General features: G+C 61.0%; 1 protein-coding gene across 1 annotated transcript in view; it reads left to right on the top strand.

Annotated features, from left to right (window-relative positions):
- The first annotated feature begins 6482 nt into the window (after positions 1-6482).
- The window catches only part of NOS1 (nitric oxide synthase 1), a 91186-nt gene continuing 85106 nt past the window's right edge, over positions 6483-12562 (top strand). The window contains exon 1 of the mRNA XM_026119157.2: positions 6483-6575. The gene's annotated coding sequence lies outside the window, so the exon portion shown is untranslated. The remainder of the gene's footprint in view (positions 6576-12562) is intronic.

Below are 12562 nucleotides of genomic sequence, written 5' to 3'. Positions count from 1 at the left end.
AAAACCAAGGGGCAGCAAAGCCCCCTCTGCCCGGCCACTGCAGGGCCGCGGGCGGGAGGCAGGGGCTGCTCTGCCCGGGGGGTAGCGATTAATCCGCCGGCATCCTCGCGATGCCAGCAGCGAGGCTGGGAAGGGCTGGTGCTGCACAGTCACCGCGCGGCTCCGGCGGGGACGGCACGGCACGGGCTGCGGGACAAGCCAGCCGGCCCCCGTGGGCCGAGGGCGTGAGTACGGCGCGCGGCCGGGCGCTGAGCCCCGTCACCCAGCTCCGCGCGGTGGGATTAGCTCCGAGGCGGTTTCGGGATGTGAGCCTTGTCTCGCCTCCCTCCTCGCTTAGGCGCCCCGGGGCTGGATGTCCGGGGAGGGGGTCGTGCAGGGCCCTGGTGAGATCGCGCCCCGTCAAACCTGCTCGTCCGCGAGGGGCTCCTGCCGCGCGGTGTGCTCGCTGCCGCGCCGTGCTGGCGGTGGGCAGCTTTGCAGCCCCAGTGGGACCGGGAGCTTCAAGCCCCTCTGTGCTGCAGTCAGAGATGTTCGGGGGTGCCCCAGGCTCGGGGACCAGCTGCAAAACATCTGGCTTGGCCGGTTGCTGCTGCGGGGAGGCTTTGCCGCGGTTGGGGACATGCTCCGGGATGGCACTGCCAGGATTTTGCCTGCGGAAAGCGGCCTCGCTGGTGCCAGGGGCCGCGGGAACGTGGCTCTATCAGCTGCTCCGCGATGACGGCTGCGGGGACGCGGTTGGCATTTGAAGGACCTCAGTGCATGTTGTGTAAGAGCATCCCCGGGAGCAGCCGCGCAGGGTAACCCAAGCTGCCCGCCCCAAAGCCTTGGGACGCGGAGCTCGAGGTTGACGGAAATGACAGGAGCAATTCAGGGAGCGTTTCTCTGCCCAGCCTCCTGCGAGGGTGTGGAATATAAACCTTTTGCCCAAGCCAGCTGCATCCCCCAGCTGCTCCATGGCTCCCACGGGACCCCGGAGCAGGGGGCAGGGCTGGGACGAGCCCCAAGCACCCAGGGCACCCCCGCAGCCTCTAATCGCCTGCACCTCGTTAGGCTGCGGCTGCCTCCACCCTGCTCCCCTCCGCTGGCCACGCGCCCGGCCGTGCCGGCATGCCGGTGCCCGTGTGGCCCTCACGCTCCCGGGGGCCGCGGGATTAGAGCGGTGCCGTCGGGGCGGCGGGTTGGGTTTCACTTGCCGGCCTCTATTTTCAGGGCTGCAAATCCACAGGGTGATACCATTTTGCAGCTGGGTTTGCAGGAAGCCTCGTGCTAGGGGCAACGTGTCCTTCCTCAGCTGCTCTTCGGTGGTTTCGCTCGCTAGGATCAAACTTAAATGCCCTCATTTTCGGCTGCTTCCCCCCCCCCCCTTTTAGCCAGGGAGCACTGGCCTTTTGCCACTGCACCCCAGGAGCTCTCATGGAGCCGGGGAGATGCTGCAGCGGAGCCGAGATTTGCTCACCAGTGTTGCGCGGGGTGGGGGGGGCAGCCCGGACCCCTCGCGGGAGACGGGACCTGCCTGCACGGCCCCGGCCCACTGCGGCCGGACTCAGCCAGGGAGCGACTTTGCCGGCGCGTCTTTTACTGAACCAAATTGCACGAGGCAATTCTGGTAAGGTGTACACGGGCGTCCCCGAGCCAACTCTGCAAATCGGGGCGAACGTGGTCCGTCCTTGCTTGGGTGGCGCGTGGGGTCACCTGCCCGGTGCTGCCGGAGGTGGCTCATGCACCGTGACACCTTTTTGTTGTCCTTTATACAATCCGGTTTTGGGGGAAAACACTCCTGATCCTCCAGCCGGAGCCGGCTTTACCGGAGCCAGCTGTGCAGCCCAGCAGCCCCATGCCCGTGTCACGCAGCAAGCAAAGCGCTGTGCTGCCAGGCGGCCTCGGCTTTGCAGCAGGTTTGCACCCTGCCATCGAGGCAGGCGGGTTTCCACGCGCCCCCGAAGCTCCCGCGGGGCTGCTCCGGCAGCAGAGGCGCCTGCGGTCGGGGCGCTGGAGGGCGGCGAGGTTGGCGAAGGTTTTATGGCGCAAAGCAAGGGGCATCACTGGCAGAGGGAGCACCAAGCTGGGAGCCGCGGGGAGGGTGCAGAGGGTGCACGAGGGTGCTGGGCAACCTCCTGCCTGCCGAGCAGCACGCTGCTGCTCGCACGGGTGCCTGCCGGGGGGATTTTTGGCTGCGGGGGATCCCGTGCACTTTGGCCAGGCAAAGACTCCCGGGGATTTCTTCCAGGTACGGCCCCTGGGCTGGGCTCGGCCCGGAGCAAACCTGCCTCCGGGGCCTGGAGGAAAATGGATTGCCCTATTATCAGCACTTTCTCCCACCGCTTAAATACAATAAAGCTGGCAAGTGCCGAGCACCCGGGTGCCGCTCCCCTCACCTGGTGGGTGCAGCTGTGCGGCTCGGCGGGGCCTCTGGGGAGCGGGCAGAGCATCGGCTGCCCCCGTCGCCCGCCGGCCACCCTGCTCTGGGGCCACGCTGCCGCCGCCTGAGCCAGCACCCGCGGGACGTCGGCCCTCCCCGGCCCGGTGAGTGAGACCGGGGCTCGGCTGCGGTGTTGGAGCCGGTTTGGGGAGGGCTGTGGGGGGCTGCTGGCGCGGGAGGAAGAGGAGGAGGAGGAGAGGCACCTGAAAGGCTTTGAGTGGGGACCTGGGGCTGCATCGTCGTGCTGGGGCTCTGCTCCCTGGTTGAGGAACCCGAGGGAGAAGTGGTGCAACGAGCTGACGGGGCTGATGTGAGGGAACAGCACTAATGCAGCCAGGTGTGCAGGCATCTGCCTAAACTGGTTTAAAAACTTTGGGAGCTGGGCTCCCACGCCATGGGGCTTGGTGGGTGCTGGGTGCAGGGGTCCCTGCCGGCACGGTAAGGCCCTCGCAGTGCTCCGCTCCGGCCCTGCGTCGAGCGCCTCGTTGCAAAGCTGTCCTCTGCGGCGTTTGCCTTGGAGGCTCGGCTCCGGGAGCTGCGCTCCAGCTGGCCCTGGGCTACTCATGCGACCCGCAGAGTCCCACCAAGAGCAAAGCAGGTGGCCCGGCTCGGGGGGGCACGTGCCAGGGCTGGTGGCCTGGCTCCGAGGGGCACTCGGTGATGCTGGATGAGGCCCTGCCATGGGGTAGCACGCTGCTGCTGTGTCTGTCGCGCTCGAGTTGGGCATTTCGTGGGTCTGCAGCTGGGCTTGGGCTCTGTAAGGGCTCCAGTTTCCACCTGCCCCTTAGCTAGCTCTACCTGCAGGGGCTCAAGGCATCTTGCCTGCAGAAATAAGGTTGGGAAGGCAACGAACTTGCTTTTAAACTTCAGAAAAGCTAATAAAAAAGCTGGGAGCTGCCTGTTCCCATCTGGCTGCAGCCCTGGAGCATCCCTCTTCCGTCCACACGCTCCGGGTTTGACTCTGCCACCACTCAGCTCATGGGCCAGGGTAAGGAGAGGCAGCGTAGGGCTTGTCACCCGCTGCTGGACATCTCCAGCTCTCCTCCTCCTCCAAAGGCCCATGGTCAATTAGGAAAACTGCTTCCTTTATGTCATTACGTTCCACCTTCATGTGCCCCCCTGCTTGTTCTCCATTAAGCCGGGTCATTACGCGGCATGTGAAGAGACTGAATCGCTCCCGCTTCTCCTTCCAGCCAGGAGCGAGAAAGTCGTAACCCTGAGTTTAAAGGCAGAAATGTTAAAATGCTCTTTCCTCTTGGAAACCTGCTGTCCGAACGGCCCCGGTACGGGGGAGCAGGACAGGCTCCGTGCGGCTGGCTTCGGGAGACGAGCTCGTTGCAGGCAGGCCGCCCCGGCGGGGCCGCGAGCGAGCAGGGAGGCTGCTGCCAGGCAGGAGAGGCTGCCACGGCCCGAAAGCGGGCTTTGGAAGCAAACCACGGATGACGCTGAGGGGCAGGCTGGAGAAATGGTCTCAGCTTTTGCAAATAGCAGCCAAGGCACCTTGGGAGGGGGAGGCTTGCGCACGGCGGAGCGGGGAGCCCAGTCTAAGGGAGCCAGCACTCCCATCCGAGCAGATCGACAGCCTGTCCCCCCCCTTTTTTCCTTGCAAAAAAGACATTTCCTAGCCGGGGTAGTTCAGGGGCTTTGCAGCAACCTAACACAAAGCTCCTGCGCTCTGGTGCTGAGGTTGGAGGAGACAGAGGATGCTCATCATGATTTGATCGAGACACCCTGGTTTAATTAACGCCACAGCCCTAAGACACATGCTAATTCTCGGGGCACATCTGACTTTGGCCAGGCAGGTGAGGGACCAAAGCCGCAGCGAGGAAACCACCCGCTCCTCTCTGTTCTCCCTCACTACGTAGGCGAGAAAAATCAATGCAAAGCACTTTGAGATGCCCGGAAAGAGCTGTTATCGCCTGATGGAGCCGGGGAGATAAAGTTGAAATGAAACTCCTCCGCCCTGTGAAGGACAAGAGAGCTCCTTGCCTGCTCTTCACAGGGCAGCTCTCCGGACTAAGATTAAAAAAAAAACCCAAAACTCCATTCTTGTAGATCAGATTCCTTTGTTTTAAGGCCAAAAGTCACAAATCCCCACCCTTGACGGAGCAGTCCTTGACTTTGTGGCCGTGCAGAGAGGGAGTCCCCAGGTCCCCAACCAGCCTGAGGAAACGCCCAGAGGCAGCGGGGGTCCGGCCAGGCGCCGTGACCTGGGCACAGCCCTTGCGGCGAGACCCTCTGGTGTCCCCTCCGTCTCTGTCGCTGGCTCTGCCGCTCTTTCCCCAGAGGCCAGCCCGGTCTGAGTCACCTGGGTCCCCGTCACCTCCAGCGAGTCACCAAGCAGTGACAGGGAGATGGTTATGTCCCGGCACTTGCAGCATCGCCGTCCGTCGCGCCGGCCGGCACCCGGCTGCACGGGGACCTGGGCGAGCCGGCTGCGTTCCTTCGGCTACCGCTCAAGTGATAAATTGGATTTTTTTAAATTCTTTTTCTCCGCCGCTTTCAAGGCCTGGCCGACGGCGGGTGACCTTGGCAGGAGCCGCGCAGCCGTCCTGACCTCTCCCACGGGGCCCCGTGGCTTCCGCTTCCCCGGCAGCCCGGGAAGGGCGGGAGGGTGGGAGAACGCGGGGAGGAAACGCAGGCGCGGGTGCTGCGGCCGATAAAACGGGAGCCGCGTTCGCCCAGGCCGCGGCACAGGAACAACCTGCTCCGGGCACCGCGGCTTGTTCCGTTCCCAAAATCCCATTTTGGAGAGAGGAAGGTCCTAACCCCAGGTGCAAGCAAGGGGTGCTGGAGGGGCCCCCGCGGGATCCGCATCGCTCTCCCCTCTGGGAAGCGGGCAGGGAGCAAGCTGCAGCCTGGGGGTTTTTTGCAAATCTTGAGTGCTCTGCTGGGGTTTTTCCATATCTGGGAGAGATGGAACTAAAAGCACTAAATGCCTGAAAACTAGCTGAAAACACAGTCTGTGCAATTATAAAGGACTAGGACGACTTTTACCTTGAAAGTTATTCAATAACTAAATCGCCCCTTCCCCCAGCACTTTCTCGCCTCCTCTGCAGCCTCGAGGCCTGACGCTGCTCCGCGTCTGCGACTCCAGAGCCCAAAGTGGACAGAGGATGGGAAAGGACGCGGGGCCTCGCTCTTCCCCGCTGCAAACCCTGCCAGGAGGCGCTTGCTGCCCCCGGAAAACCATCTGCCGGGGAGCCTGCAGCAGGGATGCTGATCCGGGCCGCGGCGTGATGCACCCCTCATGCACGGGGACCCTGCTTCTCCCTCCCGCGGTGTTCCCGAGCGCCCGCTTCCAAGCTCGGTGCTGCGGCCCGGGGCTGGTTTTCAGTCCCGACTGGCTCGAGCTCCTCCCAGCAGCAGCGCTGGCAAACGCGGCCGGCTGCTGAGCCAAAACCGCCCTCAGCGCGGAGTCGCCGGTCCCACCAACGCCGGCGAGGGTCATTGGCATGGGATGCCGACCTCAATCCCCCGGCATCCAGGAGGGTCCGGCCTGGGTGCCGGGAGGAGGAGAGGGTCCGGGAGGGCTGTGCCCTGCTGACCAGGCCTGGGAACGGTGAAGGCTGCGCGTCGGGCTCAGCTGATACGGCTCCCGGTGCGTGGCAGGACGCCAGCCTGGGGGGGGATGCGGGGACCCGGGGGAGGGCGAATATCGCTGGCCACCTCCATTCGGCAACCCTGCCGGCTCGTGGAAAACCTCCCCAGGGCTGCCCAGCCCAGCTTGGCACCGCCGAAACGGTGACCAGAAGCTCACCGCTTTCCCTCCTGGGTGTTTCAAGGACAAACTCAGCCCTGAGGATCCGCTGTATACCGCTCTTCCGCCTCCGGAGAGCCCTGCTGCTCTCGGCTGTCCCTGCAGCCTGACGGAGTCGGTCCGTGGCTTTTGTTTGCTGTTCCTTTTTGGGCTGAAATCCCGCAGACTCGGCGAGAGGGAGGGAGGAGCGGTCCCCGCAGCGCCCTTTGCACGCGCCGGCCAAGCGGCATCTGCGACGGGGGCGAGCGGCCGTCCCGGCGCGGGGGCCGGGAGCAGCCTAGCCAGCGCCGGCCGCAGCACGGGGCCAAGCAGGTGGCCGTGCCACGGCCTCGGCATCTGCAGCGCGGTCCTGCGTTGGCCTGGGGAACCCTCCCCTCTCCGGACACGTGGACACAAGTAAGGCGGGGGGTGCCGAGGTGGGGGGAGGCGAGGCTGCTGGCTCGCGGGGAATCATCGCGTGGCTGCTCGGGGGGCGCGGCAGCAGCTTGGTCTGGGCCGCGCAGGCTGGCCAGCAGCCTGGAAAGGGCTCGCCGTGCCGGTGGGAGGCTCTTGGTCTCCCTGTCCTCTCTGCGTGGCCAGGGTGGAGCAAGCGTCTTTGGCCCTGACCTAGCTGGGAGGTTTCCAGGCCTGAAGATGGGAGTGCAGCGGTGTGTTCAGGACGTGGCTTTCCTGCTGCACGTGCCAGGGAGGGCTGAGCTGTTCAGGCTGCAGTGACTGGAGTGGGGTCCCTTCCCCTTCGTGGTGGCCCTAGCTCCCTTCAGAGGCTCTAACCAGCCTTGAAGGCTCAAGCGCTGGAGTTGATCTTCGAACTTCTTGCACTGGACAGAGTGAATCTGTTGACTCAGACCACCTAATCAAGAAGAAAACTCCTTTGGGCTGTGCTCAGGACAGAGGACTCCAGTCCTGCTTGTCCAAGAGCCTCCAGGTGCCCGGGCTGTCTCCTCGCCTCTCTGCTGTGATCCTCACCTCTTCATACAGCTAAACACAGACAGAGGAGCTCGGCAGGGAGAGCACCAACTTCAGTTCAAAGGTCTGCATCGTTTCCACAGCAGCTTGTAATTATTTTGCTGGTTCTTGAACTGCTCAGTGAGAGGCCCAGACTGATGGATGTGTCTGAAGGTCCATGTAGGCCACTGGCATACTGGTGGACTGTTCCTCGTGGCACTCCGCAGCATGTTACAAAAACCTCGTCCCGAACGGTGGTGAGAAGTCTTGGTAGAGCTCTTGGCAGTCGGCCATCCTGCTCGGACTCCCTCTTTTCCTCTTTATGTGGGATTGGTTTGACATGATTTGTTTCGTGCCTTTAGCTCCTGTCCCCTCCTGTCCTGAAGTCATGTTCTTTCAGGGCAGTCTCTACCCGACTTATTGGACCACTTGGCAGTGGTTGCTCTTTGGAAACACCTGCAGGATGGCAGGCTCCTGAATCTGCCTGAAAGCAGCAGGGATGTGTGCAGGCCGGCAAACAGCCCATTCCTCCGGGAGAGCTGTGCCACGCAGCTGCCCTGGGCGCTGAAGGACTTCCAGATCCCTGGCACCTCTGTGCGAAAGCACTGCGCATGTGGGAGAAGGAGCACGTGGAGATCACCGCCGTGCCCCAGCACTCGGCTTCCTGCCCGATGAACATGATGCTGAACAGGTTCGCTGACCCCCGCCAGGCTGGTGAACCTCCTGCCTCGGTGGCTTGTGCGGAAGAGCCGTCCTATTGCCCTGGAAAGAGTATTGCGCAGGGTGCCTGCAGAGTCGCCTGGCTCCGAGAGCCCAGCCAGGGCCCTCTTCCCGCCCTGCTCTTATCGGTTAGGATTCCCAGCTCAGGCTGGGAAGCGCCGTGCCGTGTGTTGGGAGCTGCCTAGGGTGTCAAGAGGACGGGACGTTGCAGCAGAAAGGTTGTGTTGTGGGATCTAAGTAAGGCTGCAGATGACAGCAGTGGAGTCACTGTAACACGGCTAAGTACGTGCATCTATTGCACAGATATATCAAAGTGCGTAAAGCTAACTGTATTTGCTAAATGACACTGCTGTTTATGCACCCCCTTCGGAGAGAAAGATGGGATCTTGATGGCTCCACGTTCTCCCCACCTCTTCCATCCCCTATGACTCCTGCAGCACAGGGGTCACGGTGTATGTGATCACTTGCTGCCTTCAACCCTTTGGCTGCTTCACTCTTCATATTGGCTGCTTCACTCTTCATACCTGTCAGGCATAAGCTTGATGTTTGTGTGGTGGGCTGTGCCCCGGTCACTGCCGTTGGCGTTGCTTCAGCGGCCCGTGACGGGGTTACGGTGTCTGCTGCAGTGCTGCAGCTGCCCACGCTGGGCAGCACGGCGCTGGGCTGGTGGAGGTGAGGGATGTGTCCTCCTGTCCCAACACACACCAGCGTGTGCCTTACACCAACATGCACACGTAGAGCGTTGCTGTTTGGGCTGCCTGGTTGCTTTCCGGGCTGACAGGCGTGTTGTGGTCCCTGCGACTGCTGGTTGTGCTCAGGTGAGGGAAGTGCTTGGCGTGAAGGGCCAGATTAGGAGGTCTCTAGCCCTCGGCTCCCTTGTTGCTCTCCCCTCTCCTGGGGGCCCAGGGGTGTGTGCTGGGTCCCTCCATCTGCGCTTGGCTCAGCCCCGCAGTGGGTCACTGGCCAGACAGGCTAGGGGGCTGTAGGAGCACTCTGAAGATTTGAAGGCTCTTCTAATCCCTCCCGTGTCAATCCTGCTATTGTTTCGGGCCCTTCAGTTTTTAATATGCGTGACAGGTTGGTCATGCTTGTTGCCCTGGAGACTCTGTGTTGATTAACCGTGATAACTCTCAGGCACAAGTTAGCATTCGTGAAGTGCCGTGGAGCACAAAAGCCCTGTGGCGGGTGCCTTTTTAAGGAAGGCAAGCAGCTAAACTAAAGGCATCTCGAGCCTGTGGAACAGCTAATGCGGGGAGGCGTTGATTCCTTCCAAAAGCAAGGACCTCATCCTGCAACTGCTGCCGCACGCAGCTGTGCTGGCTTCCTGGGAAGTCCTATTGATGCTAAAGCAATCCTGTATGTGTAGGACTGGAGTTATCTGGGACCGCGTGTGCCTGCAGATGCAGGGCCCTTATCTCTCTCCTTTTGCAGGGATGTGTTTGTAGAAACGATCAAAAGCTAGAGCAGAAGTCCATCTGGTTTTGACAACCTGAGCAATCTTTGGCAGCTTCTGAATTCAGAGTTTTGAATTCCTCAATAATTAGACTTTTGCAAAGCCCATCTGGGGTTTTTCATTATGGGAATGAAAAGCCAAGGTGGGTGTGGGAGGGGGAAGGTGGATTTTTATCCTTAGCAACCCAAATCTTGAAATATTACATCAGCGCCAAAGAGGTGTAATTAACTAGGAAACAAATGAGACCAGCTAATCTGTTTTGCTTGTTTGAGCTTAGCAGAGTGCAGAAAACAAACAGAGGATGAATGATGAATGAGACTTTTTTTAAGGGCTTTGCTTCTCCTATATTCAGAGGAGGGGGTTGGGACACAGGCGAGGAAAACTGGCTGCTCTTCGCGGAGCATCGGCGCTGGTGCGTCCTGTGCCGGGCCCTTGACTTTGAAGGGACAGCACAGACGTAGCAGCCGAGCATCTGTGCCGTGGCTTGCGGTTTGCCTGTTTCTTCTTTTAATTGGCTGCTTCGTGAAGACGGCTCCCTTGGATGCTTTCCCGAGCCAGGCGAGGCGAGGGAGGGCTGGGGCCGGATCTCGCCGCCGCTGCTGCCCGCCGCTGGAGGAGCTCATCAAAGCTGCAGCCCTGCCGGGCCGTGGTGCCACTGCCCTTTAGCGCGGGCTCAGCCACCTCCGCCGCCACCTCGGTCCCTTGGCAACAGCCCCAGGAGCTTCCGTGAGTGCCGAGGAGGGGACGTGTCTCTCCCTGGCCTGCCTGAGGCTCGCTCTCCGCATCCGTATTTCTGCAGCGGTGGCCTAGACAACCGACACCTTCGGTGCGCCCGTGAGTGGCAGGAGGAAGGAGCAACGTCCTCCGGGCTTCTCAGCCAGCCCTCTACAGCGTGCTGGAGCCATCCTCGCCCGGCAGAGATGGGCCAAGCATCCCCCTGCACGAGTAAGGCTGGTGCTGGAAAGGCTGGAGCCCTGGGCGGCTGGAAGGAGGGAGGAGGAAAGAGCCTCCTTCAAACACTGCAGGAGTGGGATCTCTTCAGCCAAAAGGAACGAGCCCGTTCTTCAGAACGAGGATCGTCTTCACCTCTCTGCCAAAGCAGTTCCCCAGGAACACGTGAATCAGGCCAGGCTGCCCAAAGGCTTTGGAGGTATCTGCTGCCTCCCTGTCCCTCCTTCCATTTCCCCCAGCCTCACTGGGCACCTAATATTCGGAGAGGGACAGTAGGGCCAGATCCAAGGCTGTGAGGTCATGGACGTGGGCGAGATGCGGGCAGCATTTCATTGCCCTTTAAGCACAGCAAAGGCTCAGTAGCTTGGCTGGCGCGTCAGAGCAGACCGCGCGCTCCCTCCTCTCGCCGCCCAGCCGTGCCCCGGCTGCTCCCGGCCTCTGCCTCTCCGCTGCCCTTGGCAGCACCATGCAGGGCCCAAGCAGCAGAGCCAGCCCAGCAGGTCTCCGAGCGCTGCTGGCCCCTTTCAGACGGTCCCTGGTGTGAAGGAGGGCTTGTTACACTTTGTTTTTCCATGCACTCGCATGCTTTTAGTCCCTGGCAGTGACACAAGGTGCCAGGAGCAGATGGCATCCGTCAGCCAGGCTTTCTCTCAAATCGCTGTGACTCCTGGCACCGAGTTGGGCAGCTGCTCTTGGTAACCCCCTCGCTTCCTAACCGCACGCCGGGGAAGGAGGCAACGGTTTTCGCTTCCTCTTTGAATGCAGGTTGCGTTTGAGCCCCTTCCCTGACCTGCCATGGATCTTCTCGACGCAGCTTTTCTGCGTGCCACCAGCCCTGGGGCTCCCGGCCCCTCCGCTGCTGGGGGCCCGCAGAGCCTTGTGTTGTGGCCCCCGGTGCCGCGTGGATTCGTGTTACAGGCAAGTGGGTCAGAACCTCTGAGCCGGTGTCCATCAGCTGGGGTGAGAAAACACCCTGTCCTCAAAACATGTTCTGGTCAAAAGCTCAACAATTGTTTAAAAATATAGAGGAAATGAGAAACTCTCCCCCGTATCTGTTCTGGTTTGCAAATCGTTGCAGCTCCGGGAAGCCGCGGGAGCAGGGCTGCTGTGCACTCGCAGGGAGAGCAGCTCCGTACCGCATCCATGCCGTGTCCGGCACAGCGGATGCCCCCAGGGCCCCGCGGGCCCTCGGAGCCCTGTGCGTGTGCCGCCGGCTTTCCCTTGCGTGCCTTTTCACCGGGGCCCTGCTCGCTCTCCCCTCCTCCTTCCCTCGCTCTCCCCTGCGAGCGACATTGCATCTTGTGCCCCTGGAGGGGGTGGGAAATTGGGAAGCGGCCAAAATGAAACAAGTTTTCCCCTTCCCTCCTGGGTGACAATTTAAGCCCTGCAGGAGCGCTGGGCGGCGAGCGTGGCCAGCCCGGCTGTGCCGCGAGCAAGCGCCTGGACGGCCGTCGGCGTGGGGCACCCGTGGCGGTGGCCGTCCCCAGGCAGCGGCCCCTCTCCTGGCCCCCGGGAGAAGAGCACCCGCTGCCCGGCCGGGAGCTCGCCCGGCACCTCCCCGCTGGCCCTCCCGGCTCTCCAGCAAAGGTCAAGTTGCTGTTTTAGCTAGTGCAGGTGTTCACAGTATTTTTTTTTTAATTTAGTCTTTTCTCTCCGAGGAAAAGGCTGCTGCTATTTGTTCTCAGTCGTTGCAGCCGGCTTGTTTCAACAGCGCCGTGGCTCTCTCCAAATAGTAAGGGTGTCTCTGAAAGAAGAGATTGAGCAGCTCAGTAGCAAGCGTGTCTTTCTCACTGATCGGGAGAAGAGTGTTTATCCTTTTCTTGTTGTTTCAGATGAATAAATTTGCCAGACAGCATTGATATTAGCCTGGTCTCAAAGACTTTATCAATTTGCAGTTGTCTCTTTGACGCTACTTCTTTTTTATTGAACTGTCTGAGATGATTTCCAAAGAGAGGACTGCAATTTAAACTATTAAGTAATTTGGAAGAGCAATTAGTGTTAATCTGGAAACTCCCTGTGTTTCTCCCGAATAAATCAACCTCTCAGTCAGAGCCATGTTGAAAGTCTGCGCTGATTTACATAAAGTGGGGGCTTTAGTTTGTCTCGAAAACAACAAGGAACAAGTTTCTTTTCCAGAAGTCTTTAATGGGAAGGTGGCGTGGTTCGGAGAGCCTCGGGGATCCACGGGAACGCGGCTCTGCTGCCCCAGGCTGCCAGTGTGCTGTGTGGCTGCAGGGAAGCCCCCGAACCTGTGGCTGAGATGAAGTAACCTCCACGTTTCGGAAAGCAGGTGTGCAGAAAGCTCACTGCTCCG

The sequence above is a fragment of the Dromaius novaehollandiae genome, chromosome 17 (genome assembly GCF_036370855.1).
Source record: "Dromaius novaehollandiae isolate bDroNov1 chromosome 17, bDroNov1.hap1, whole genome shotgun sequence".
In the NCBI taxonomy this organism is placed as follows: Eukaryota; Metazoa; Chordata; class Aves; order Casuariiformes; family Dromaiidae; genus Dromaius; species Dromaius novaehollandiae.
The sequence above is the reverse complement of the archived record's forward strand: the minus strand, read 5'-3'. Positions and strand labels throughout refer to the sequence as shown.